This window comes from Nanorana parkeri, unplaced genomic scaffold (assembly GCF_000935625.1).
Source record: "Nanorana parkeri isolate BGI_ZX_2015 unplaced genomic scaffold, ASM93562v1 scaffold2441, whole genome shotgun sequence".
Taxonomy (NCBI): domain Eukaryota; kingdom Metazoa; phylum Chordata; class Amphibia; order Anura; family Dicroglossidae; genus Nanorana; species Nanorana parkeri.
Genome location: NW_017308709.1, coordinates 98,959 through 111,558, shown reverse-complemented (window position 1 = coordinate 111,558; position 12,600 = coordinate 98,959). Strand labels below are relative to the sequence as shown.

General features: G+C 47.9%; 1 protein-coding gene across 2 annotated transcripts in view; it reads left to right on the top strand.

The window, feature by feature from the left end:
* CCT5 (chaperonin containing TCP1 subunit 5) overlaps positions 1-12,600 on the top strand; it is a 76,882-nt gene that overhangs the window by 45,625 nt on the left and 18,657 nt on the right. The window lies entirely within an intron of this gene.

The window sequence follows — 12,600 nt, the reverse complement described above, 5'->3', positions numbered from 1 at the left end:
CTTTTATATACTTCTATCCCCCCCCCCCCCCCCCCCCTATACGCTTCTAGTTCGGTCATCAGATTCGGGAGTGAGATTGTGGGTTTAGTCAGTATAAACAGTAGGTCGTCTGCATACCCTGCTATTTTGTGGGTCCTAGGGCCTGGTAGTCCTGAAATGTCCGTGTTGTCCCTGATTCTACAGAGAAGGGGTTGCAGTGAAAGGATAAAGAGTAGAGGGGAAAGTGGGCATCCCTGCCTAGTACCGTTCGATAATGGGAAGTGGTCAGTGTATGTTCCATTGATCCGTACTCGGGCCGTGGGAACAGAGTAGATGGAAGTTATCCATCTAATCAGGTTGTCCCTAAGACCCATTGCCCGGAGCGTCGAATGAAGGAACGACAAGTTTACCCGGTGGAGAGCTTTTTTTTGGGCGTCAGTGGACAGGAGATTGGTGGGAATAAGTTTCTCTGTGGCAAGGTGAATTGCATTTAGCACCCTGATGGTGTTATCCTTAGCATCCCTGCATGGTAGGAAGCCCACCTGGTCAGTATGGACAAGTTTACGAACACTTTGCAGTAGGCGGTTGGCCAAGACCTTCGAAAAGAGCTTCAGGTCCACATTTAGCAGGGAGATAGGGCGGAAGCTGGAGCAAAGGGAGGGGTCTTTCCCTTCTTTGGGGATGATGTAATAGTGGCTCGGAGGCAGTCTGCTGGGAAAGAGCCGTCCGGCCAGTAGTGAATTGTATGCTTGAAGGAATGGCGTGGATAGTTGTTCACTAAAGACCCTATAATAACGAAGGGGGAAGCCATCAGTTCCCGGGGCCTTACGCGTTTGCATTTGTTGCAGGGCCTTTTTCCATTCCTCTGTGGAGATGGGCGAGTTTAGTTCCGCTGCTTCAGCGGGGGTCAGGCTAGGCAGTTTCGCCTGCGCGAGATAGTCTTGGGTTTTGGACAGGCGTCTAGCGGACGATTCCGGGGTCTGTGGGCCCTCCAGGTTGTAGAGCTCCACAAAAAAGTATTTGAATCGGTCAGCCACAGCCTCCGAGTTATTGAGTAAACCGCTGTCCCTCCCGGCAATGGTCGGGATATAGGTTTGCGCTCGGGTTTCCCTGAGCGCTAAGGACTTGCTCGGCATATTGCCATATTCATAGTATGTTCTTTTAACCCTCAACTGTCTGGCCTTGCTCTTTTCTAGGAGCAAGTCATCAAGTTTCTGGCGCAGGGTCCACAGCTCAGACTCCACTGCCACAGCAAGAGTTTTTGTGGCGGAGTTCCAGTTGGTTAATTTGAGCTAGCAGTGTGGAAATGGTTTCAAGGCGTTTACGCTTTTGTATGGGCGGCATGTGATCTAAAGATCCCCCCTCATACAACACTTGTGAGCTTCCCAAATGGACGGGAGGTGATTCTAGTGTCTAGTTCTGACGGAAGAAGTGAGTCAGTTCTTGGCTAACGTGGGTTGTTAGTAAGGTGTCGTCTGGGAGGAGGTCATTAAGCTGCTAGTGCCACCGTCTGGGACCCTCAGCATGGAGCAGTATACTCATCAGAAGTCTGTGTAGGTCTCCCTGTCTAATCAAGAAGTAGTCTATCAAGTAGACAGTGTGCAGGGGAGTAGAATGAATAATTGTGCTCCCGGGCGCGCATGAGGCGCCTATACATCTACCAGTTGTTCCGCGTGAAGAGTTTTGCGCAAACGGCGGAGAAAAGGGGAGGTGTGAAGCGTTCCTGGAGACATCGAGTTGCGGGTCTAGGGCAACATTTAAGTCCCATCCCATCCCATATTGAGGATCCCTTCAACAAAGTCAGATAGGGCTAGAAAACACTCCTCCAAGAAGTACATCTGGTCAGTTGGGGGAAAAATGTTGACCATAGTGACTAGGGAGCCGGAAAAACATCCCTTGACTAATAGATATCTGCCCTCGCTATCACTCACTGTAGACAGGTGTTGCAATCCCAAGGATCTGGCCACGAGCACACTGCCCCCCCTGGCTTTGGTGGTTGGAGATGAGCTATGATATGAAAATAAGAAATGCAGGTCGGTGAGTCTTGGTATGCAGTCTGATTTTGAAGTGGGTCTCCTGGAGAAATGCCACCTGTGTATCCAAGTCCCCCCTAGGACCCTCGACCCTTCACATTTCAGTAGAGGAATTTTGTGAGTTGGGCGGTCGCCTCACTACTCACCCGCCGGGTCATAGTCTGTGGCTAGAGAGGGGAAAGAAAAAATAGAAAAGGAAACGTACAGGAAGAAAGCGTAGGGAAAGGGAGGAGGAAAAAGGCTAGGTATGGGGGAGAGAAAGAAAGTCACAGGCCGAAAGGGAGAGGCAAGTAACAAGTGCAGTGGGTCAGGAAGAGGGTGTCAGCCCTCTTCAAGTGACAGAAGGATAAAATATACTTGCATAAAAACAGTAATATGAAACAAATATTCAGAGCTGAAGCTAGAAACTATAACAACCCTCAACGCTTCTGTGGTCTAGTTTTTAAGAGTACCTGTACCCCTGTATGTTATGGTCTCTGAGGAAGGTATCTAAATGCATTTTGAATGATTCAATACTCTGTTGATACTACTGCTTGTGGCAGCGAGTTCCAGATTTTAACTGCTCTAACTGAAAAAAAGCCCCTACGCCCCTTGTGGTTAAATCTTTTGTCCACCAATTTTAGTTGGTGGCCTCTAGTCCTTGTTATGGAGTTTACAGTAAAAAGTTTATTCTGATGTTGCCATCACCACTAAACATTTTATATATCAAAATCATGTCTCCTCTTAGTGTCTCCACTTCTAGCGTGAAATTTTAATTTAGTAGCCTTGTCTTATAGCTGTAACCAGTTTGTATCCAGACTCTTGGTATTTGTTGCTGATCGAGGATTTGTAAGATAAGGAGAGCAATTTTGTGCGTTCCCTGAGGTGAACCTAACTCCGAGGTCCTCCTCCCACTTCGTAAGGAACCACTGTTCCTCTGGTGTGCAGGCAGTCAGCAGTAGCTTATAGCAGAAAGATAAGACGTGACGAGCCGGGCCTTCCCTAGTGCATTCGGTTTCAAAGGGCGTCAAGGATCTGGAAAGTTGGGGAGGGGACAGAACTCAAGAAGTGGAGCAGTTGCATCGTACGCCAGGGGTCCAGAGGTGGGTCGTCCATACTGGCCGGAGGGGCGAACGTAGTAGGCCAAGAGGCCCCACTCAAGAAGTGGAGCGCTCTCGATTTCCCATGGGCACTCAGTCTACGGAACCCATGGTCATCCATGCCCGGAGGAAAGGCTGGGTTTCCCAGGACTGGGATCATCGGGGAGGGATGGGGCGAGATTGAGTATTGTGCGAAGGCAGAGCGAGCTACGGCCAATGTAGGCATTACGGTGGGGTGAGAGCGGATAGCTGTAGGAATGGGAGAGGAGCACCACGCCAGTCCTGACAACGGCATCTTGGAGAGCGACTGCTCCAGACCGGTCCATAGCTTCGAGGTGGGATGGCGACACCAATCCAGCACCCGGGTCAAGTGGGAGGCGATGAAATAAAGATGTACGTCCGGAAGACCCATCCCCCCGTAGTGTTTGGGTAATCGAAGTATGTTGTATTTGAGTCGGGGAGGCTTACCCACCCAAACAAATTTGGTGAAGAGAGATCTGATCCTTTGGAAGAACGAAGGTGGTATCTTTATCGGGAGAGCCTGGAGAGGATATAAGAGCCGAGGGAGAATGGTTTGCTTTAAGATATTACACCTGCCCATCCACGAGAAAGTACCCGAGGTCCATTGCTTAAGGTCCACGCCGATGGCAGCCAATAAGGGAGGAAAGTTAAGGGAGTAGCTAAGGGTTGGGTTTTTAGGAAGTTGGATGCCCAGGTACTTCAGGGAAGTGGGGGACCACTTAAATGGGAAATTGTTTAGTACCCTACGCAGGCGGGGGCCTGTGAGAGAGAGGTGCATGGCCATAGATTTATGTGAGTTGATTAGGAAGTTCGAAAGTCTGCCGTAACGCTCTATCTCTGCCAAGAGTACCGGGAGGGAAACGTCGGGGGAGGTGAGGAAAAACAAAAGATCGTCCGCGAAAGCTGCCACCTTATGCTGGACTGGACCAATCTGCACTCCCCGTATGCTCCCACTGGCTCGCACGTTGCGAAGGTTCTAGTGAGAGGACAAATAGGAGGGGTGAGAGTGGGCATCCCTGCCTCGTTCCGTTAGTAATGGGGAAGGGAGGGGACAACACCCCATTAACCCGGACTCTGGCGGTTGGGCAAGAATATAGAGAGCGGATCCCGGTCTGCATATGCGGTCCCAGGCCCACCGCCCGCAGAGCAGATGACAAAGTCCCAGTCTACTCTATCGAAGGCCTTCTCCGCGTCCGTAGATAGTATGGTGCATGGAGAGCCCCTGCGCCGAAGACAGTTCGGAGCCCTAATGAGCTGTCCAGGAGGGCCCGCGGCAGGAGACCACCCAGACAGGCCGCGTCTAGGCGTTGCGCTCGTGCCCGGTTGGGGGGGGGAGGGGTCACCTCTTACAGCCCGCGGGGTGGTCCACTGCTCCTTCAAAGGCCATCCCGGAGAACTCCTGCGTGTCTGGGGCCCTGCCACGTCGTCCACCGGTACCTCCGTTCAGAAAGAGAGAGTGATAAACGTTAGTCATGCCTATCAGAAGAAATAAACATCACATCACAGAGTCTACCCCGGCAGGCTTCATCTACTTCTAAACGATGTATACTCCCGTACTGAGCCCCCACCCAACCAGAGGGACATAGTACTTCAGTTCCGGGCCCCCTGTCGGCTACGGGTAGAGGATGAGTGAGAGATTAGGGGTAAGGGATGGGGGGTTTCCACTCCGTCCAGGGGGGTGGTGGCCTCTGAGCTGGGGAGTCTGGGCGTGTAAAATGGGGGTGACCAGTTGCCTGACCGTGGCTGACCCCTGGTGTCCAGGCGTGCATAGAAGGTAATGCATTAGGGACCAACCACGCCGGGAGTGCTAGGGTTCATTGGCGGGTGGATCAAGAGAGCGGGCGTCCCACGGGGGCTCGCGGATGGAATGGGGGTTCATACTTGCGAGGTCTTTGTAACTAGTTGTCGCCAGATATCAAAGTCTCCTTGAGTGTCCAGTGGCACGGCGTTGACAGGCTCTTCATTGTGATATCCGTCCGGTCTTGATTCGGCATGACAGGGCTCTCCTAAACTGCCTCAAAGTTAGGGTTCACTAGAGGTGGGCGTAGGGCGGGATACCCTAGGTCTGTTCCACGATGTGCTTCGTTGGCGCCTGCGTTGAGGAAGAGGACGATGCTCCAGGTCCAGGCCTAACCAGTCAGGTATCTCCACAGGTGTCACTCCCAGGAATGAAAAGAGGTCCGCCAACTGGGCCGGATGTCGCAGGATGAAGGAACGGCCATTGCGGCGCACATTCAAGCTAAAGGGGTACCCCCAAGTGTAGAGGCCTCCAGCCCGTCTGATTTCGACAAGGAGGGGTTGTAGTAGACGCCGCGTGCGGCGGGACAAGTCTGGTAGTAGTTATGTCGGCCTCATCAAAGGGGACTGGGCCCTTCTGCCACGCTTTGCGCATCACGGTTTCCTTTACCTCGAAAAAATGGATGCGGCATAATACGTCCCTAGGCCGGGGGTCACCGTCTGTCCTGGGGCCACCCACGCGGTGGACTCGGTCAATCTCCAGGGCGGAATCTGGGGCCCTGTCTAGTACGGTGTTGAGGATGGCAGTCACTGTGGGACGGAGGTCCGCCGCACCCGTGGCCTCCGGGAGCCCCCGGAGTTTCACGTTGTTCCTCCGGGACCTGTTCTCAAGGTCGTCTTGGGCCAAGAACAGGGTGGAGAGATAGCGATCGTAGGCCGGCCTGCCCGACTCTAGGCGATCCAGCCGGCGGGACAGGTGTGCCTGTTCATCCGATAGGGTGGACACTCTCGTCTCCAGCTGGGAGACCGTCTTGTGGATGCCCGCTATGTCCCGTTTCAGCGCGGCTTCCATTTTAGTGACCAGGGCGGCCATATCCTGTCGCGTGGGCAGGGACAGGAGAATGGAAGAGATCTCGCTGGCTGAGAGGGAGGTCGACACCTCTGGTGTCTGTGGCAGGGTCGGGGTGAGGCATCCCGTAGATAGCAGAGCTCAGGCAATGTGCTTCCTCACTCCGCCATTGCCAAGCCACGCCCCCCAGTACATTCCCTTTTTAATGCAATATGGTACTCTGCTTGCTTTGTTTGCCGCAGCCTGGCATTGCAAGCTGTTCAATCTGTGGTCTACTATGATCCCCAGATCTTTTTCCATTTCTGACTTCGCTAGTGGAGTACCCATTAATATGTATTCCCTTTGCCTGTTTTTGACCCCAAAATGCATTACTTTACATTTTTCAACATTTAAACCTTATCTGCCATGTAGTTGCCCACTCCCCTATTTTATCCATGTCCCTCTGCAATGCTATAGTGTCTATTAACCTCCCAATTTTAGTATCCTCTGCAAACACAGAATCATGGCTATTAACACCTTCCCCGATATCGTTAATAAACCGTATTGGGTCTAGCACACAACCATGGGGCACGCCACTCTCAACCATAGACCAATCTGAAAGAGCCATTTATCAATACTCTCTGGACACATTCCTGTAGCCAGTTCTCTATCCATGTACACACCATTACATCTACGCCCATAGACCTCAGCTTGTGTAGTAAGCGTTTATGTGGTACCGTGTCAAAAGCTTTGGCAACATCCAGATATACCACATCCACCGGCCTCCCTCCATCCAGATCTCTACTCACCTCTTCGCAGAATGTTAGTAGATTGGTCTGACAAGAACGGTGCTTCCTAAATCTGTGCTGATTATCATTTATTATGCCATTGTCGCAACAGAATCCACTAAATAGTCCTTTATAATTCCCTCTAACAGTTTGCATATTATTGATGTTAGCCTGACTGGTCTGTAGTTCCATGGTTGGCATCTTGACCCTTTTTTGAATATTGGCACTACTGTAGCCTTCCACCAGTCACTTGGTACCTTACCAGTCATTATGAAGTCCTTGAAAATGAGGAATAATGGTCTCGCTATAACCTGGCTGAGTTCTTGAAGTACCTTTTTTGGGTGCAGGTCATCTGGTCCTCACAATTTATTTGCATTAAGTTTATCAAGTCTTTGTTAAACCCCAGTTACTGTCAACCACTGTGGTATTTTACGCACTGAGCCACTCACATTCTTCTCTCTATTAAACCCGTCACTCTCCATAGTGTATACTGAGGAGAAAAATTAATTTAATACCTCAGCCTTCTTGTCATTTGTGACTAATCTCCCGTTTTCGTCTTTTATTGGGCCTGACTTGCTCTACCTTTTTACTGTTTATATACTGCAAGTATTTTTTTGGGGTTCTTTTTACTGACTGTGGCGATATGCTTCATCTATTTTAGCTGCCCGGATTTCATGTTTACATCTCTTGTTGCATTCCTTGTAGTTCTGGATTGCCAATTGCCCTCCATCTTATATTTTATAAATGCTATCATCTTTCCTTTTCATGTATTGTTTTACCGTTTTATTTAACCATGCAGGCATAGTTTTTGATCTTTTATTTTTGTTTCCCAATGGTATGCATTTTGCAGTGGCATTGTGTAGTGCAGTGCTCAAAATTTCAGGTCCTGAGCTACCAGCCAGGCCTTCAAAGTTACTCGCCCATCAGTTGCCGTGCATAACACACACACAGGGCACAACGCGCACAACACACATACAGCACAACGCGCAGAGCATTACACATACACATTTCATCTGAAATTAATTTTTAGTGTTCGCACATATCTAATAATGTGTGTGGGGGGGGGGGCAGTTTTCACTTTAAAATAATTTTTCTGAATGGGGAGGAGCCTCTGTAGTGAGTGCTTCTCCCCATTGAGGAAATCTTGAATGAACAGGCTGTGATGTAATTCACAGCCTGTTCATTCCTGGTGGCACATAGTACTATGTGTCCCCAGTTATTTACAAACACTGGAGTGATCAGACTATCGCTCCAGTGTTGGTCCTTCTCACACAGAGGATCGGTAAATATCATTGATATTTACCGATCTCCCGCTCTGCCAGGCACAGAGACGCTGTCATCCTGAAACTGACAGGATGACAGCGGCTCCGATCTCCTCCCCGCTCGGCCATCCTGACAGCTGGGGGTGCGGCTTCTCTCCCCCTCACCGCTCAGCCATCCTGTCAGCAGGAAGCGCTCCCTCCTATCCCCCCCCCTCCCCCGGGGGGAGACTGACGGACGAGGGATCGCTGCCATCATGTCGGTGAGGAGGTCCAGGAGTTGAGTGCCTGACTCAATGGCTTCATTTCCACTTGCCCCCACACAATTTTCACTCGCAATTTACAAGGGGGTGAGTGGAAATTTTGAGCCCTGGTGTAGTGTATTCTTAAAACAATCCCACTTCTGGTCAGTGTTGGAAATATGTTGTCCCAATTAGTGTCGCATACTAGGTGACGCAGCTTAGCAAAGTTGCCTTTCTGAAGTTTAGTGTTCTTGTCACACACACTTCTCTTTTCTGTACCCAACATTAAAAGTAATCATCCTGTGATCACTATTACCCAATACATCCCTAATCGCTGTGTCCGCATTATTGGAGATTATTAAGTCTAGTATGGCATTCTTCCTGGTTGGGACGTCAACCATCTGATCCAAGAAATTGTCCCGTAACAGGGTCCGAAAACGACTAGCTTTTATAGAATGAGCGATTCAATTTGACCAATCAATCTCTGGATAATGAAGTCGCCCATTATAACAACATTTCCCTGCTTCCCAGCTATTTTTTTTTTTATTGGGAATGTAGGTGAACCATCTCTTCATCCCCCTATGTTCGGGGGGTTATAACACGCCCACAATTCGTTTACGACTAGCATCAGTCTTATCCAGTTCCAGCAACAAAGACTCCAACACCATCGCAACCCTCTGTCGTGATGTCATCTTGTATGTGCATAGTTAGTTTGTTTTTTCTTATAGGCATACCCCTTCTACCAACCCTGTCCCTCCTGAACAGGTTGTACTCTTGTACATTAGTTGCCCAGTCATGTGCGCTGTCTAGCCATGTTTCTGTTATTCCCACTATATCAAAGTCCTCCTCGAGTAGCAAAACTTTGAGCTCCTCTAACGCATGTTCATGAAACTCATACATTGAGCAAGATGTGCACCAGGTTGCATACCCACTCATGGAAGACCATTTTTTTGTTTTAACTGGTTATTTAATTTAGGCCCAGGTGTACTCAAGTGGTTATTGCATTAGTACCCAGTTGTTATTACACTACTGCCCAGCAGTTATTGCCCTTTGTGCCTGGCAGTTATTACTTATTACCTAGTAGTTAATACACTATCAGTTATTAATCTAATACGGTTAATACACTTAATGCCCAGTCGTTATTTGCCTTAATGCCCAGCCGATATACAATTAGGTTGATTATAGAGATTATAGCGTGATTATAGAGACCACCTGAGAGCCCATCTAAGAGTCGTTATAGACCACCTCAGAGCTGCACAGCCCCCCTGGATGCCCATACAGACGCCCACAGTCCATCTGAGAGCCCCCACAGCCCCCCTTGGGCTCTAAAAGGTTTGCCATCACTGGTCTAGAGCTTCGCTCCCATGGACCATCTCTTCCATTCTGCTTCACAGTTGCTGCTTAACATCCTAGCTGTAGAAGCATAGATCATGGGATCGAATTCCAATGCTGTTCAAAGGTGGGTACTCTACTACCTGCAAGGCCTACTATTGCATATGGACAGTTTGCTTGCATGGTGTGAGGAAAGAAGCTTTCACCTGAGGAAATGCTCCGTAGGAGGAATTTTTTTTTTTTTTTTTTTTTTACTAGTCGGGTCTCCAACATTTGGACCTACACATCACTGAGGGATGAATCCCAGCACCTGCGATCTTATTTCAAAGAACTCCTCTACAATTACTTTTGTTTAGGTATTTTTATAGGATGTGTGTAGCTACCCCTGCACAACTTCCTTTGTCCTTGTTGAATTGGACTGGTTATCTCTGTGCTTCTGAAGTCACTTTTTGAACCTGTCAGAAATTTACACTTTTACCCACAAGGTTGCATCCTGCTTCTCAGAGTGGCCTTGCCCTGCATTTGTTTTAATGTTTTTTCACCTCTGCTATTTCTAGACCATATCAATTTAGAGCCATTGTGGTTCATTTGAGGCTGTAACAGTATTATCCTCATTATAGGCTTGATGTCCACCATTTTTCCTTTCTACAGAGTAGAAGTTATTTGCCTTCATTGTCCCCAGTCACCAATTCTTAGTGATTTTGTAATGGGCCTACATGCACAGTCTAGGGGTGGCCACTGACTATTGCCAAACCCTCAACTGCTGGAGGCAGCTCAGTTAACCCCTTAGTGACCAGTGACATCCATGGTACGTCAATGGCACCGGGCCCACATCGCTTCTCCGGGCCAGTAAATAGGCTGCCCGACCGCGCCGTGTTTCCCCCGGCTCTGCTGCCCAGACTATGTGTCGGGGGGTGAAGCTGGGGAGGAGATTGTTTTTAAAAATAGTATCAAATGAAATAAATGTAAAAAATTTTAATTTTTTTTTAAAAAGTCCCTCGCCCCTGCAAGCACGTGCGTCATAACTTAAACACGCGCCGGGTGCGCCTGCGAAAACGACCACGATATACATGCTGGGTATCGCCGTGCACACCAGAGCAATAATTCTAGGGCCAATATTTATGCATATCTCAAAACTGATGACCTGTCGCGGCTTTTAAAGCATGTACTGAATTTTGTCACAGTTTCACAGACTCACACAATTTTTTACCTGGGCATGTTGGGTATCTATTTACTCACTGTAACCTCATCTTTTATATTTTATTTTAAAAAAAAATAGGTATTTAGTTGTGTTTTGGGGCACTAAATTTAACTAGTGCATTTTTCACAAGTTTTGGGTTCGATAATTTATGCTAATATTGTGCAACATAAAAATTTGTTACTGCAACATTATATACAAAATATATAATGTTTCAGGGTTTGAAGTAATTTCCAGGCCTAAAATGTGAATAATAACAGCGGTGCAAAACAACGAAAAAAAGGCTTTGGCCATGAAGCGAGTGCGATTACCGATATATTTTTTTTCCCGATACTCGCCGATGCCGAGTACCAGAAGTCCCATTCAGGAAGCCAGGCGGCGTGTAATGGTGGCGTGTCACTGTTTACATTCTCCTGCTCTGAAGTTTGGCACAGTGGGAGATTGCTCCATCCACACAGATTAGCATAGATGGAGGAATCTGTTGCACTTTTTTTCCATCTGACAATGGAAAATCTGGTGATAATGGTCAGCTTAAAGGACAGTTCCACCTTTTTTGTAAGTGATTTGTGTTTTTGGTGGTAGTGTAGAGAGAGGTGCAGGGGTGATGTATATTTGTGTGCATTGTCAGGAGTCACAGGGCTGTTTTTCATACTTTAATAGATTCTTTCATAGGCCAGAGTCCTAGAAATTCAAAATTCCCTCCACGTAATCTTCAGTCTCTACTGACTGTGGGGTTGTCATCTGTACCCCCTCCTCATGAACACACAGCTCTGAGTAGACAGTGAGCAGAGATGAGTCATCGCATTTCTTAATAGCTCTCTGTGTCTCCTGCACTTGTTGTGTTTCTAGACCTTCTCTCTGTCACTGTTCTGTGCCTCTCTCTCAGATTTCTCCCTCTCCAGGGCTGTATTTACTCTCTGCTGCCCTCAAGTCCAGGTTCCTCAATGTGCCCACCTCCCCCCACCATTCTTGTCATTTATCGATGACTGTTAGAAAAGATACATTTAAAAAGACACAGGGGGGAGGTGGATTAATCTATTTTTTTTCAGGCTACCTATTTTTTTTATTTTTAGCAACAAGGAAACACATAGTTTAAAGTGACATTAAAGTCAAAAAAAATGTTTCCCTCCCCACAATGTTAATGTTAGCACTTACCTTAAATAAGGTTTCTTAATTCGATCTTCCTCTTTCCTGATGTTTTCATCTGTACCTCCAGCGGTGCGGCGGCTCTGATCCAGCGCTGACTCTTCTCTGCTGGCACTTCTGATCCCATGATGTCTGCATGCGGGTGCACGTGTCCATAGACTTACCTTGTGTCTCTGCTCGTCTCCCGGCTGAAAATGCGAACTGCGCATGCGCCTGCCCCAAGAGGCTTTGCAGCCGCCCGAGCAGTTTCGGATTCTCGGGCGGGAGCGCGCGGCGAAAACAGGGTAAGTTTTTAAACCGCTGTTAAAGCTTTTTATCTACTGCTTGCTAGCAGTAGATATAGGCAAAAAAAACGCAGGGTTTAGAAACCCTTTAAATCCTACCTCCTCAGTTTCACTTCATACCTGTAGCAGTTCTTTAGTTTTTCTTCTAGAGACAGTCTCTCCTTTAAGACTGAATTCCAGGCAAGCTACTAAATACAGAGTTAAAATACAAATACATGTTTCATCTATTAACCCTTCATTTTTGCTGTGATTCTTCCACGGCTGTAATATACTTTCTTACCAAGTGCACCTACACATATTTTATATTGTTTTTTAGAAGACCGATTTGGCTATATAGTTATCACATATAATGCCTCGCTCAGTACGAATAAAATATTTAAAATTTAGGTAACGCTTCAGGGGTGTGGAATTCGTATCGCCCGACGCCCGGGACATGTAGTTCTACGGAAAAGTA